The sequence below is a fragment of the Apis mellifera genome, linkage group LG2 (assembly GCF_003254395.2).
Source record: "Apis mellifera strain DH4 linkage group LG2, Amel_HAv3.1, whole genome shotgun sequence".
NCBI lineage: Eukaryota > Metazoa > Arthropoda > Insecta > Hymenoptera > Apidae > Apis > Apis mellifera.
This window is the reverse complement of record NC_037639.1, coordinates 11,186,486-11,201,763: the sequence shown is the minus strand read 5'-3', so window position 1 is coordinate 11,201,763 and position 15,278 is coordinate 11,186,486. Positions and strand designations below refer to the sequence as shown.

Sequence of the window (15,278 nt, the reverse complement as noted above, 5' to 3'; positions counted from 1 at the left end):
GTCAGACTGACCGCAGATTGCGTTTTATCGATACATCTCTTTCGACTTGTATATAAAAAAAGAAAGAAAAGAAAAAAAATAATTCTCGAAGAGAGGTCGAAGAATGAGAAAAGTTATTACTTACGGGGAACACGTGTTTGGATTGTTCATCGTGGAGCAAGGCTGTTTATCCCTTTTCCGTTTTTCTCTTTCTTTAAATACGTTTGAAGAGAAATTGAGCGGAGAGAAAGATTATTACGTTAGACGGAGATGGGTGAAATTTAATAGTTGAAGTTAAAAATAATGTTACTTTAATTTATCATTCAAAGAGTCGAATAATTGTGTATGCCAAAAAGATCGAGGTTATACGAAGAGTATATTAATTGTAATAAAAATACGAAAAAAATTATTATTCAAGCATTTTAATAAGTAATTTTATTCGAAATTTTTATCAATGCTTTTATCTTAGATATGTTTTTAAAATCATATTAAACAAGATCTTTATACGATCTTTATATTTTTATTTTGCTAGTAGAGTAATTTTTATTAGAATAATAAATTTAGATCTAACTCGAATATGATATTCTAATCGACGATATTTGTATCAATATTCAATCTTTTTCGATTTTCACGAGTGTCTCGAGTATACGACGATTGCTTTACCGGGCAAACACGAATGAATATGTGTCTCGTCGCAAGTCCCAGTTTGTCTTGCGGCTGATTGCCAGGTGTATCGCAATTATTGGACGAGCAAAGAGCCATGGGCGATATCATCGAGTTTCACGAGGTTTCGTCCGATCTCCTGAAGGATACGAATCGATCTGATCCGATTTTAAACCATTCTGCTCGAATATAAATACAAGATGGTTCGTAGTTATTGATATTTGGAAACGCTTTGGATCCAAGTTGTTGATTCTTTTTTCAACATTTTCCTTCCCAAATCATAGACATTTTTGTGTTTGTATATAAATGCTTAAGTTTATCCTATCGTTACGGCGAAAGTGAAAATCATCAAGAAGTAGCCTTTTCTTTTTAATCCTTTCGAATCGGTTAAGCTTCTTTCGAGAAACAAATTATTCGAATAATTTGTGGATAATGTTTCGCGCTTAATAAAATCGCGATAGAAAGCGTTAGAAAAATCGTAGAAAAATGGGTAACGATGCGAGGGGCGACGATAATTCACGACAACGCTTTTATTAAAATTAATTTTTAATAATATAAATTAGTTTCATAATTGAGTAATTTAATTTACGGTTACGTTATTAAACGCGTTGATGATTAATATCGTCCGACGATTATGATACGATAGTGATACAAGGTGATATCGAAGATATTATAGGGGTAAAGAAAAAAGAAAAAGAAAAGACACTTTCGTTTTTCAACGAATCGAAAGGAAAATGAAAGGAGCGAAGATCTTTCGCGCTTTGACTGCTCGACGAATTTTTAACCGGAGAGATGGGGATCGATTTCCATTTCCGGCTTCATTGCGCTTTCCAATTAAAGGTCCCGCTAAAGTTTCTTAAGCGGCGGACACCAATTTCCTCGCACTTACCCGACAAAGAGATTGACTAGACGCGGAATCCTCCTCTAAATTAACTTCTCGATGACTTCCAATATACGCGTTGGATACCGTTGAAAGGGATGCGAAATAAGATTAAAAATTTAGAATACGAATCTCGTTATAAATTTTTCCGATCGTTTCAATTGCGCGGCCTACAATTCCCCTCCCCAAAAAAAGAAATCAACCCGAAATAGTGGACGAAGGTTAGTGAAAATCAACGGAAACGGCCTATTTTTCCGCCAATTAACCACGAAAACGCCATTGGAATCGCGTAAACGGGAGAGACATTACTCTCGGACAATTATCGATTCGCGGCAGTTTCGAGCGGAATTCGAACGAATCCGTGGCTCGTTTCGCGCGGCAACTCGAAATACGCCATGTTAATTTTCGTTGCTTCCGCGTAAATAGGCGTTAAGTTTAACTGCCCGTGAAGTCGGCGCGACGCGGCCATCAATTCCGTCGCATCGACCGGCCCCGATTCTCCCTGTTCTCGTTCCCTTTCGCAGAGTGGCTCGGTGATCCTGTAAACCGTTTCGCGAAAACTCTCTCTCTCTCTCTCTCTGGCGAGCGGAGAGGAGATCGGTTCGAGTTAAGCCCGCTAACTGAAATATCGCCTCGATAACGAGAACGAACGAGGGATACGGATGAAAAAAAAGAGATGGAACTTTGGAGAAAGAAGAGCGGAAGGGGAGAACGAGAAATAGATAGGGTACATGTATACGATATATATATATATGTACAGATAGGAAAAAAAAAGAGAGGGGGGGAACTAGAGATCCAAGAGAAACGCAATCGTATCTATTCTGCCACGGGTGTAGCAGATGCTATACCGTGGAGCAGGTTGTATATAGGCCAATATATAACGGTGTATATATATAGTATATATATATATAGTGTAGTATATATATGTATACATATATATATATATAGGCGCACGTATTGTAGCGAGTACGGGTAGAGAGCTTAACGGGATCAACGATCGTTTAGTATCATTTTATCCGTGGGTTTAACCGTTAATTTTTGCGAATAAACTGGGTGAACTATGCACACAGCTTAGCCACCGTGCGTGCGGCTATTTAACGAATTTACAGCTGGATCCGATCTGTTACGGATTTGGCCGCGAACTACGACCCCGAATTCGATTGCGGCTTTCTCGATGATTCATTTATTGTACGATCGCGTCGATCGTGATTCCGCATTAATTACTCGGCCATCCCATCCCGCTCGTGGCCAACTATCCGTCGCGGATTCGGACGCGAGGAGGCGCGAAAAAGGCGGGATCAAAACAGAGGGGAGGGGGAAGATTCGAGGTGGAATTTTTCGCGGCGCGGCTCGTCGTCGTCGTACCGTTTCAGTTTTATTTTTATCGGAGGGAGATGGGGCGGTGATCGCGTTTTATGGGGATCGTTTCGATTTAGACCTCCTCTCCCTCCCTCCCCCCTCGATTCCGAGGGATTGGTGGGTCATTTCGGATAGCGACAACGGAATTCGTTCGTTCGTTCGTTCGGACGATCAACGGATCCGGTACGACGCGTGCGGGAAACGCGGTTAATTGTTTATACGATGCAGATTGAATACCCGCTTAATGATTCATTGGATCCGATAGATCTTGAAATTGGATACAAACGATAATGGAACCGTGACAGAACACTTCGATGCGATTGATGAAAGCATTCGGAGGGGGGAGGGGATGGGGAAGGGAGGGAGGGAGGGAGGGAAGGGTCGATGCGTGCCGGCCATTCGAACCGTTTAATATAAATCCGATATCAACTATCGATTTATACAAGTCGGAGAATATAGTTCTTCGTGTTTCATTCAGGATTATCGCATAGTTCCTCGTGTAACGACGTTATAACGCCCATCAATTTCAATTCTATTCCCACTCGAATTAAATCGTAATTAAATGGACGATCGTACGACCACCAGATATCGTCACTAGATATCTTTTTATTATATCCAGTTCATTCATTCGTGGAACAGCTTTGTCGGGAGTTAAGACACACAGTTTCTCTCGCTCTCTCTCTCTCTCTCTCTCTCTGTAAAACCTTAAACCTACGAATCCTCAAAGGAAGAGAGACCAAGGAAACGGTTGCTCGGCAAATGATCCCAATTACCGGGTCCAATCGGATAACTTAATCCCGAAGCGATTTACCGAGCCAGCGCAGGTGGTCTGCGGTTTAATCGCGACTCATCGCGGCCCATCTTTGTGCCAGAACCACGAAATAACATCGAGGGGCCAAAAAACGCGGGAGGAGGGGGAGGAAGAGAGTGAGAGAGAGAGAGAGAGAGAGGAGAGGGAGGATAGCAACCAGCCAACAGGCTTACGGCGAACGGTCAGAGACGAGCTTAGTATGCATTGCATGAAGGCACCGCGTATATCCATTATATTACGATCCCTCCCCAACCTCCTCCTTGCAGCTCCGTGCTGCTATATCCACTGGAAGAGATTTTCTGGCGGATGGTTCTCCGCTATTATCCGGGTGCTATCTGCTTCTCTCCTCTTTCCATACCCTCCATGTACCACCTCTCCTTTATGTGCACCCGTTATATGGAGAGGTATTTACCTGAATGCGATCTAGCCAGTGTGGCTCACGTGCGCGACTGCAGTCTAGCCTCCTCCGCCCGGAATGCTCGACCCATCCGCGTTACCGCCAGATATATTCGAGCAGTCTGCGCCATAGGCGAAAGCACCTATGCCCCGCTTCAACCGCAATCCAATGCGAGAGAGAGCGTTGAAATGCACCAGAGCCTCCCTCTCCCTTCCCTCTCCCCTCCCTCTCCCTGCCGCTTGTGCCAGGCGGAGGCTTCCTACTCTACACCCACTTATCTACACTCCTGTCCGTCCACACCGATCCACACCGATACCGTGCAAAGTAGAGCGTAGATTCGCGTAGAGGCGCGTGCGACTGGGGATGATAGGTGATGGCGAACACGCGTCAACGCGTAGACGGTGTTCCGTCCAGCGTGGCGGAGGTGGAAAACCTCCTGGCGGAGGCGCGACAGGACGACAGGAGGATGTAACGCGTCGTATTTAGCCGTTTTCGTTTACCCGTCGAAACGAATTTCACCGTTTCCGTGTTCCGCTTGGCCGCATCTCGATCCCGTCCGCTGATACAGATGTGTCTGCACAGATGTGCACGGCAGGGCAAGGCGGCCGCCACCTTCAACCCGCTCGAGAAATGGCGCGAGATGGCGCGCGGCCATGGCCCACCCCCCTCCCTCTCCAATTGCCTCCCGGGATGTAAAATAAAATTTTACTACTACGTTTTCGAGGCTTCCGTCTCTAATTTGATCGTAACCCGTTTTCCCACGGGCCGCTATCACGGCCCATTACGAGCAAATTTCATTTTTTCTTCCTCGATCTATCGCCCTCTCCTTCTCTCCCGGTATTAACCGTTAATGCCGCCACTATTTTCGACCACGCTTTTCGCAAACGATCCTCGCCCCAACGCCCGATCGCCGGGGGAACGAGAGAGGCTTTGAGAGTCGGGAGCAGCGTCTGGAGAGATCGTTTCCCTCCCCCTAAGTCTAGATATCGTTACATCGCATTCGCTATCCGGCCGAACCATCTCCGCCAACTTTAATTGCAGCAGCGCGCTTCGAATTCGACCGAAGAATGGAAGCCACTAAATCGCGCGGGATTTCCTTTTCCGCTCCATCGTCCCTCTCTCTCTTTCTTTTCCTCCCTTTTCGGGGGGATATTTCACTTAGAACGATGTAACGCCACGTCCGAGGCAACAGCCCCGGAAACACCTTTCTCTTCATTACGTTAATAGACCGGGCGAGAGTTAATTCCCTTTTTCTAGCCGCAGACTCATCGTCTCGTCACGGCTCGTTCTTTTTTCTCTCGCTCGCCCGTTTATCCCGCTTTTTCTCGATCACGTCGAGACTGCCAATGCGTCGAGATCCCAGACGCTTGAACTCTGTGATACTAAGATGATTTTTTAAATTAACAATCGATTATATCACAGCTCTGTTCCGATTTGTAATAAACCGAGAAGGAAGAAAAAAGGAAAAATTTAAAGTTCGGTGAGCAACGTCAATATTCGTAAGGGCCCAAAAAAGTGTGTAACACTCGGTATACGAGTAATTTGAAACGAGTTCTTCAACCTAATTTAAAAGATGTCCGCTCATCCGTAGAATAAATATTATATTCCGATGATATTATCATTTTAACACGCGAGATATCCGTTGCTCGCGGTTTCGTTATTCGTTCCCTCCGCGAAACGCACGAATCGCGAACCGCTTGTCCTACGCCTGGCTTCTCCCCATTTTCGCGGAACACCGGTATATGTGTGTATATATATATATATATAGAGAGAGAGAGAGGACGGGGCGCTGGGAGGGAAAACGTTAATGTCCGTCGAAAAAAAAACCCGTGCCGGCGGCAGTTTCCCACGGAAAATTGATTTAATATACGCACGGGGAAGCGGGTGACGCCGCGGTGAGAGACCGCGTCGCCTGCGCCCGTCTCGATTTTCGCGTTTCATGAGCATAACAAATCCGGTAAATCCGATTTCGCCTTCGCGGATGGAACCTCTCTCGCGTTGGACAACGTTATTTCGAACGCGGAAATTCGCGTTCAACGTTGATTTCGCGCCGCCTTTCGATCTCTCGCCCCCCTCTCGCCGTCCTTCTCCTCGTCTATACGCGTCTTAATTGCGAATGAACGCGTCTCGAGCGAGCTTTTTCTTCCTTTTTTCTCTCTCTCTGCATCCGAGCAAAGAAATACGGCGAGAGAAGTCGATGGAATTCCACGGGTGAAATCAATCATTCTCTGAATTCAACGTTGATCCCCCCATTCGAGAAGAGAGACCTGGAGCTCTTCACGCTTCCATTCACGACACTCCCAATCCCCTTTCCATCGGCGGGAAAATACGTAAACGAAGATAGACGCGAGCACGCGAGATAGGATCGGGGAATACGTGCATCCTCGACATGTGCATGGCGACGAATATCGCCCCGTGTTTGCCGAGGGTGCGAGGCCGAGGAGAAGGAGGACGAGGCTCGTTCGACGAGCTGTGTCGTTTGATACCACCTCGAAGGGATTCCGGTCGAACGTTATTAAGGATCGTTTCTTCTTCTCTCCAGAGTTCTCGAGAGAATGAGCGAATATCCGTGGGAAAGAATGTTTTTTCTTTTTTTCGAAAATTTTCTAGGCCGACAAGGATCGAGAGATCTCGAGTCTCGACACTGACGTGTAAGCAGGGCGTGAAAATATCCTCTTGCATTTTTCGCGCCTTCACGAGGGGGTTTGTAAATGGAATACGGTGTGCGTTTACAAATGTACCGGGTGGTGCAATGTAACAGGTGGGCAATTCGAGATATGTACACATATGTTGATACCTTTTGGCGAAACTTTTCCCAACCGACGACGATTTTGACGAAAAAAAATCGATACAATATCCGGTACAATTTAATTATTGGCTTATATGGTGGATAGATTCTATCGGTAATGTTTGAGATTTGATAAGAATTTAAACGAGTTATATTTTATATTGCCATGAAATTCTACCGTTAAACTAATGTACTTTTTATCAACGAATCGGAATATTTAAATTTAAATTCGCTCAAATGAATATATTTATATATATCTACCGAAATTTATTACTTCCATATAATTTCGCGAAACAATAACATTCTCGAAATTAAAATATCCACGTATGATTATGCCCGAGCAAATCCCCTTAAACGAAATCCAATAAATCCAAATTAACGAAGAACATAGATTACTTTACTAAAATCGGTCTCCAAAAATATATACCCTCTGATAAAAAATATATCCAGCTCCTATTCAGTTTCTCCCCCGCGAGAGCGAAAAATCATAGCCGAAACCTATCATCTATCATCGAACGACGAGTGATGAACAATTTTTAAAAATCCTTTTTTTCAAGAGAGATACTCGTCAAACAAAAATTGGTCGCCGATCGCTCGTGGCTTAGGCAGAATCGTTCCACCGATCCATAACGAGCCTTTTTAGCCGTTTTATACGCGCCGTTGCATCCGTTCGCGGAAAATTAGGGGCGTCGGCGCGATCGGCTCCTCTCCGTTTGATTATCGATCGAAGGAGGCATCGAATCGGCCGAGTATCCAAGTATCCTCGTTCCGTCGCTGCGGTGTACCTTTGCTCTTCCTCCTCCGCCTCTTCCCATTCTCCTTCTACTTTCCATTCTCTCCCTCTCTACCCCTGTTGCCGCTCCCCGGTCCCACGTGCCTTCCTCACGGCTCTCCCAACCGCTCCCAACCCTAGTGACTAGTGAACCGTGTAAGAGGCTGCTTGCTTTTTCTAATCTAGTCTCCGGGGATTGACGGAGGCAAGATCGTGCTTTAAAGCGTCAATTTACATGTAAGTTTCCGGCCGATGCCTCCTCGTTCCCGCCCGTAATTACGTTCGCACCAGGGGTAATCGTTCCCGTGTCTTTATCAGAGGATGTATAGGAGGAGGCGCGGAGTCGCGATGATCGCGCGTCTACGTCGGCCGAGAGACGTATCCTCTGTCGAGGGGATTTTATCGATTCTCGGTCTCGCCAACCCCTCTCCTCCTCTCTCTCTCTCTCTATCTTTCCCTCTGCGTTTAACAAGCGTTTCGACGCGGCCGTGTCTAAAACCTGATATAGAGCTTGGGGAGGGAATCGTTCGTGGGGAGGGATTCGAATTTTTTGACGATGATCGGAGTCAATCGTATCTGGGAACGAGAAAAATTGATCTTGGGTTGATCGAACCTGGAGGATGTGAATTGAAAAAGAAATTGTTATATACGTGGAAGGATTATCCGGAGGATAATTGCGAGCGATAGTTCCACCCGTTATTTTAAGAATCGTATCGTTAATTGATCGTGAGATGCAGGCGCGGCCTGTTTGCCCTTTCTTTCCTGCTATTATTCCATTCCTTCCTCCTTACTTTCTTCCTCGTTATTGCACTCTAATAACCGATCGTCTCTCCGTGACTCGACGCGTCTCACCTCCCTACTCCCCGCCCTCCCCCTCCTAACTTTTTCGAACTCTGAAAATCGATTCGTATCCTAAGCTGGTGGATATCCCACCCGTGTTCCATCAATGTTCGAATAATTTAACAACGGACAACTAAATTCCAAAAATAAAAATTCTTGAACCGATTCGTTTTCGATTCTTGATCATTTTCGCTCGCGTGCACTAATCCCCGATACAAACTTTTATTATTCTTTATTCCGTGTTCAACGTTTTATTAAAAAAAGTCGCGAAGCAAGTGGGATCGAAAACTTGCAGATTAATTTCTATCGTGACACGATTCGTTCGATTCGTGGAAATATCGGTCGAAAGGAAACGAAAAAAAAAAAAAAAAGAAAAAGGACAATTGGTCCACGCCCTGTCCTGACGGAATCTCATCTCTTTCACCACAGTTTTGTCTGATTTGCCCGGCTCGCGCGAGTTCCAAAATCAATTCGTCAGAGTCCTCCGTGTCGGTTTCCAATTTTTCTACGCGCGCTTGACTCTCGCCGTTCCATTTTCCTTCTTCCTCCCTCTTCCTCTTTTTCCCCCCTCCCGATGGCGTATCTCTCCTCCACTTTGCTCGCTCTCGTTCGTTCCACGCGTGGCATCGGTCTAATGCGTGGCGAGCGCGGAAGGAGGGAGGGTGTCGAATCGGGAGGCGAATTAGAGAAATCGCGGGAACAATGGATTCGTTAGCGAGCACGGTTTACTTTCGAAAACGTAACTCCTCTTTCCTCGAAACGCGGGGAAATTTGGCCGAAATATTAGAAAAGATCCGAAATGGATGAGTTAGAAAGAAAGAAGAAGGAAAAAAGAAGACAGGGAAGAGAAAGAGGAAGGCGTACAACGAAAAAAAAAAAAAAACTGTTTCGCTTGGGTGAGAGAGGTAAAAGAGAGGTAATACGACGAAATATCGTGTACAGTCAATTTCACTTTGTCGAAAGTTTCTTCTCGTAGTCCCTGGTCATTATAACGGCGCTTTGTTATCCATCGTCTCGTCGTACTTGCCCGCGATATTCGCGGCCGCTCTCGAAACTCTAAAACTTTCTGAAACAACGGTGGAACAGAGGGAGCGTGGCCCAGGCTCGGGCTTGCGCCTCGGTTTCGGAAAAAAGAGAACTGGAAACCGAAGGTAGTGTAAATTGAGCTTACAATCCAATCACCGGCCCCTCCCCTTCCACCCCTCGCTTTTCCTTCCCTCGGTGTTCGTCTCGGAGGTTCGTCCTCGCTCGAGAGGAGGTAGTAAAATGGAAAAAAAAAACGGGAGAAAAGGAAGGCGAGGAGGAGAAAGTGGAGGAAAGAGGAGGAGAAGGAGGAAGAAGAAGAAGAAGAAGAAAAAAGAACGACGGGTAGATAGGGAAAAAAAAGAAGAGCGAGGGAAGGAGAAAAATCGCGCGAGAAGACGTCGAAGGCGAGGAAAGGAGGAGGGGGATGGACGGTCAGGATCAAGGGAAAGGGTGGAGGAAATAGCCCCGAGGAGGAGGGTTGATACAGTGACAGCGAAAGGAGAGAGTGGGAGGGGAAGGGAAGGGAGAACTCGGGAGCACGCAGATATTTCCAAGTACATTTTTGATGGGATTTTTAAATGAGCCCCAATTGCGTTAAACGGTACGGTGCTCGACTTAAGGCAAGATTTCCTTAAACGATGTTTCAGATTCTCGGGGATTCTCGTTGGGCCGCCTCGTTAAGGGATGAAGATTAAGCCGACGACGTCTTGTATTTCTTCTTTCGTCGCGGCCTGCTTGCGGCTCGTATTATAAGCAGCCCCGATTTCACCCCTTAATCTATTCCAATTCCTCTATTTTCTCACCGGTATTAAAACGGACCAGATTGGATATAATCAAGCCGGCTGAAATTGCCAAGAGTGCGTGTGAAGGATTTCTCGGGACAGTCCTTTTCGAAAACCATCGCCACTTTTTTCCTCGAAGAGGTGGGGAAAAAATTAGAGCAGAGAGGAAGAGAAAGCGCGTGTAACGAGTCGTCGCACGAGAGTCTCGATTCACGAGAAGTTGCAGCGTAAATCGTGGGCATTGTAAAACTACTAAAGTAAAACTGAGTGATACACTTGGCCGCCACGAAATTGTTGCTGGTACTTTGTCCTTTACGCGGTGAAAAGGAATCTTTCGGTTGGGAAAGGGGACTAGAAGATGATGGGGGAAGAGGGGAGCGGGAATAGAGGGAGACGGGATGACGTAAAATAAATTACGCCGGGTTTGAGCACACTTTCGCAGCTGCGGGAATCGGGTCCAACCAGGTTTCACACTTGAAACTTCGAAACGGCCCCGAAGCCTCGTTTCATCCCGAACGAGCGCGAAAATTGTGCGTCTCGCGGGTACCGTCGACCTCCACCGACGACTCCATCCGTTAATTTAACGGGGATATTCCGTTCCGAGTAAACACGATCGCCCCGACCAACTTTTTCACCCTCCCTTCCCTCCCTTCTCCCTCCTCCCCATCCTCCTCCTCCTCCTCCTCTCTTCTCGACCGAGTTACGCTCGAAACGTCGCGTCGCTTCCTTCCCTTCGCGGCCGAAGTATTACCGTAACCGGTTCAACCCGCTCGAGATCCGCTCGAAATCGCGTCCTTATTTATTTCCGCCCCGCGATAAGCGGGGAGAGGTTGGGAGGGGAGAGGATTCCCAGTTTAAATTCTATTTCCATTACCGCACAGATTCGATCTCTCCCTCACCTTCCTCCCCCTCCTCTCTCCTCCCTTGCAACGTACATCCCCTTTCGTCTTCCAGAATTGCGTCACGCCGGTTCTCGGCTTGCGCGCGACAAACGGGATTTCGTTTCGACTGCCGTGCCATCCGTTCGACCCTCTTTCGTTCCTCCCTCGAACGGATAAAAAAAGGGGGATGGAGGAAATTCGCCCCTCCGTTCTGTTTTCCACCGCGAAATTCCTCGCGGTAATCGGTCATAAGCGAATCGAAAAACGGATTCAACGGAAAAACTGTGCGTGTGACTCGTCACGAGGGCTCGATTCGTTCGATTATCCTCTTTCTCTCTCTTTCTCTCTGTCCGTCCGTCTGGTCAGGCAGGTCCCGATCGTTGATGCTCATCGAATTAAAAGTTGGGCACGCCACGCAATCTCGCGGTGCTAAGAGCCTAATTGGCATTTAATCCCGTTAGCGGGGACCCGTTAACACCCTTGGACCTTTGGGTCGTTGGAGGAGCGATCATCGCGCTCTTTGAACGCTTGATAGGGTAGGGTGGTAAACGATAAACTATATTCCATTTGGGCCACCGGTATTTTGCGAAGTAATTAATTCCCCCGGAAAACAGGCTCGCGAGCGGATCACGTACGCGGCGCGTACACGCGTCGATGAAATTGTTGGGCGACGGTGGTTGGCGGCGCGCGCTCTCCGTGCTTCCGGCGACGCGGACCGATGCGGCATAATTATTATCATGCGCGTGTGACGAACTTGGACGACATCGTGCGATTCACAGACACGCGATATACTTTGCAATTTCTCCCCGATCGTGTCTCGACGCGTGTTTCGAGTGTAACCAATATATTCGATGGATGGATCGCGGTTATTGTTTATCTTGGAAGAGATCGTTTCATCGAAGCGGGGAAAGCGTTCGTTCCTTTCGACGATATTCAAACACGCGGCGACAGAAGTGTGTTGCACGGTGTGTTGCACGGTGTACGAGGTTGAAAGCGGTGAACTTGATAACGTTTATTACGCGCTGTCCCGTGTGGAACGCAATAATTATTCGCTGCTCAACCGCCGCGCATCGTCGGACCGACCCTGGTCTATCGGATAATTTTACGATCGCAACGTTCTACGTTCAACGTTGTATCCTCCCGTCGCTTCTTTCTCTTTTTTTTTCCTCCTCCCCCGTTTGCTTTTCATCCGTTTTCCTTTTCTTCCTTTTCTTCTCTTTTTCCTCTCCCTTGCGTTTCCTTTTTTTTTTCTTTTTTTTTTTTTTTTTTTTTTTTTTTTTAGACTGGACGAGGGTCGCTCGACGGATACTAAATCCGACGATGGTGGATTAAACGATTAACAAAGGCGGTCGAACGGAAACGAAGCGAGTGTTCGATCGGATTGACCAATGTCAACTATTTTAACTGTGTATTTTTAGCCGGGGCACGATCGAAAGGTAACGATCGGGGAATATTTTCCGCGCGGGTGGAAAAGTACGTTGAAGAAATTGAAGTTTCGCAAAGTCAGGACGATATGGAAGCCTCGTTCAAGCTCGATTTCAATCCCCCGAAACTATTTCACGCGAAACAGTTGATAACGTTATCAAAGATCGATACGAGGGGGGGCGAATCCGGCTCTCGATACGAAATTTCGCGACTCTGTTATCGATATCGATAAACGGCCACGCGAAAGAAATACGGTTTATGGGCCAATAAAAGAGACGCGTTTCAATCGGGTGGATCGCAACGTTCGACGGGATACAAATTGTTATTCGATTATATAGGGAGAATGGGGATTCATTCGCGGAGAGATAAACGTTCGATTTCAACGAGCGACGACGAGGCTTTGCGTTAGCAGAGCGGGTAGACGCGCCGGTGTGCTCCCGAGGCTCCCGTTTATTTATAAACGAGGCGGATTATTAACTTCTGTTTCGAACGTAATTGAAACACGACCGACACGATCATTCGTCACCACCGTTAAAACCGGTAGAGATGAAAACAAAACGTCGCCGCGTTTCGATTCAATTGAATCGCGGAATTTTCGTACCCGACGACCATCGATTTACGAGCAACGAGCTTAAGATTTAAACCGTGCCAGCTCGCTTTTGACAAACGGAAGAAAAAAAGATGATCTTGAATTACCTGATATTCGTGTTCGTCGTTGTTCCAGCGTCGCCCGTTTCGAAACAGCGATAAAGAATCGGTGGATCGGTCCGATCGGTTTATCGGCAGTCACAGGCTGTGTGTACGAATGTAATGAAACGCGCGTGGATTGGAGGCGAAGAGAGAAGTGAGAGAAAAAAGCGGTGAAAAAAAAAGATAAGACGGGGATCGCGGGTACGTATCGCGGGATGGTTGAGCGGAGAAGGTCGAGAGGGAGAGTGAGAGAGCGTGGGTGGCGAGAGTGAGCAGAGGGAACGGGGGGAGAGAAGAAAAAAAGAAGAGATGTAGTTAGAAGGAAGGTGCGGAAGCGCGTTGAACCGAGTACGTGCTTTCCTTCGAGAGTTTGGCGCGCGACTGTGCTACTGAGGCCAACCCGGGCCACCATCAACCCTCTTATGGCTCTGTCCCTTCGTTCAAACCCCTCTTTACACCCCTCTCTCTTCGCGCCACTCGTCCTCTCCCCCACCCCGCTTCGCGCTCCCACCAGAATTCCGAGCGTCACATACTCCTCTGTTTCCCTCTCTCAACCCCTATCGCCTCGCTCTCTCTCCCTCTCTCCCTCTCTCCCTCTCTCTCTCCCTCTCCCTCCCTCGCTCTCTCTCTCTTCCGCCCATGGCCCGTTCCTCACCCCTTCCCTCCCCTCCCTCATCGACCTCCTCTCTCCACCTCTCCCGCGCAGCTTCATTACACCCTTTCCTCCGTGAGCACCTTCATCCCCCTTGTCTCTATACCACCGACTATCCTACTCTCTCACCTCTGGCCACTTGCTGGGTTACCTACCCCTACCTATCCATCTACCTACCTACCTACCTATCTACCTACCTACCTCCGTCTCTCTTTCTCTTCCACGCTCTTCTCTCCTCTCCTCTCCCCTCCCCTCCTTTCTTCCCCATTATCCTTTGTTCTCACTCTTTTTCGCCAACTCGTTATGTCTTTATTTCACTCTCTCGGCTCTCCCCCATCCCTCCCTCCCGATTTCGTTTCGTTCCTCTCTTCCGTTCGCCTCTTCTCCGCCGTTCCTCGTCGTAGCGCCGGCGACGATCACCACGTCAACCCTCTCCTCCTCGTCCTTTTATCTCTCCCGCTCTTTTTCCCTCGCCGCTCCGTGTCCTCGTCCTCCCTTTCGCGGCCTCCCACGATCCGCCCGTCTCCTTCTTCAACCACCGTGTCCCTGTCTCCGTCGCGCAAACCCTCTCCCTGCCCCCTCTTCGAAATCGCCAGCGACGTGGACCGACGTGGCGCGGTTGGCGACGGTGCGCGCGCCGCAATTCAAAACTGCGGTTAGAAGGGGTCGTGGAAGATAAGGATGAGCCCCTAAATATAGCGACACGAAGTGCTTAAAAGATCCTCATCCCCTCCCCCTCCGGCCCATCGGCTGCTCACCTCGCCTTACGTGCTCCTTTTAGCGCCGCCACCGATTCACCGCCGGACTTCCCGCTCCAACCCGCCGAAAAGCCAATAACCCTTTCGACATGCGTCATACGCGCGTTTAGAGCTACGCTTCGCGTAGAACGCGTAGCGCGCTCGTTAATTGTCTCGATCGACTCGCTTAACGGCCTTGCATCCCTCTTCTTCGAACCATTCACGCGAGCAAGAATCCCACTTGGAAAGAATCGGAAGATCGGGTGGAAATATTTTTCGAAAGATTGTTTTCGCGAGATCGAGATTGATGTTGTTGACGTCGAGGGCGCACGTGGTTGCAACTCCGACGAGAGAAAAAGAGCGTTTAATAAAAACTCGAGCTCGATGATACGAACGATCGTGAAGGATAAGTTCGAGGAGAGGGAGGGGAGGGGAGAAAGTTGGCGCTGCCTTAACGGATAGAGATCGCTTTGGAATAAGCTTCGGAACGTACATGCATTCGATCGAAGGTGTAATTTCACCCGTTTCGTGCGATTGATCGGCGATCAATCGGGGATCCCGGGGGTTGCACGTTAAACACCGCGTCCACGAGTGGA

General features: G+C 47.8%; 1 protein-coding gene across 2 annotated transcripts in view; it reads right to left on the bottom strand.

Annotated features, from left to right (window-relative positions):
- Positions 1-13,721, bottom strand: part of LOC410870 (proton channel OtopLc) — a 38,410-nt gene extending 24,689 nt beyond the window's left edge. Inside the window, exon 1 of one of the 2 annotated variants that reach the window (XM_026439005.1) lies at positions 13,300-13,721. The gene's annotated coding sequence lies outside the window, so the exon portion shown is untranslated. The remainder of the gene's footprint in view (positions 1-13,299) is intronic. The other variant, XM_026439006.1, reaches the window with a different exon arrangement.
- Positions 13,722-15,278: the final 1,557 nt, after the last annotated feature.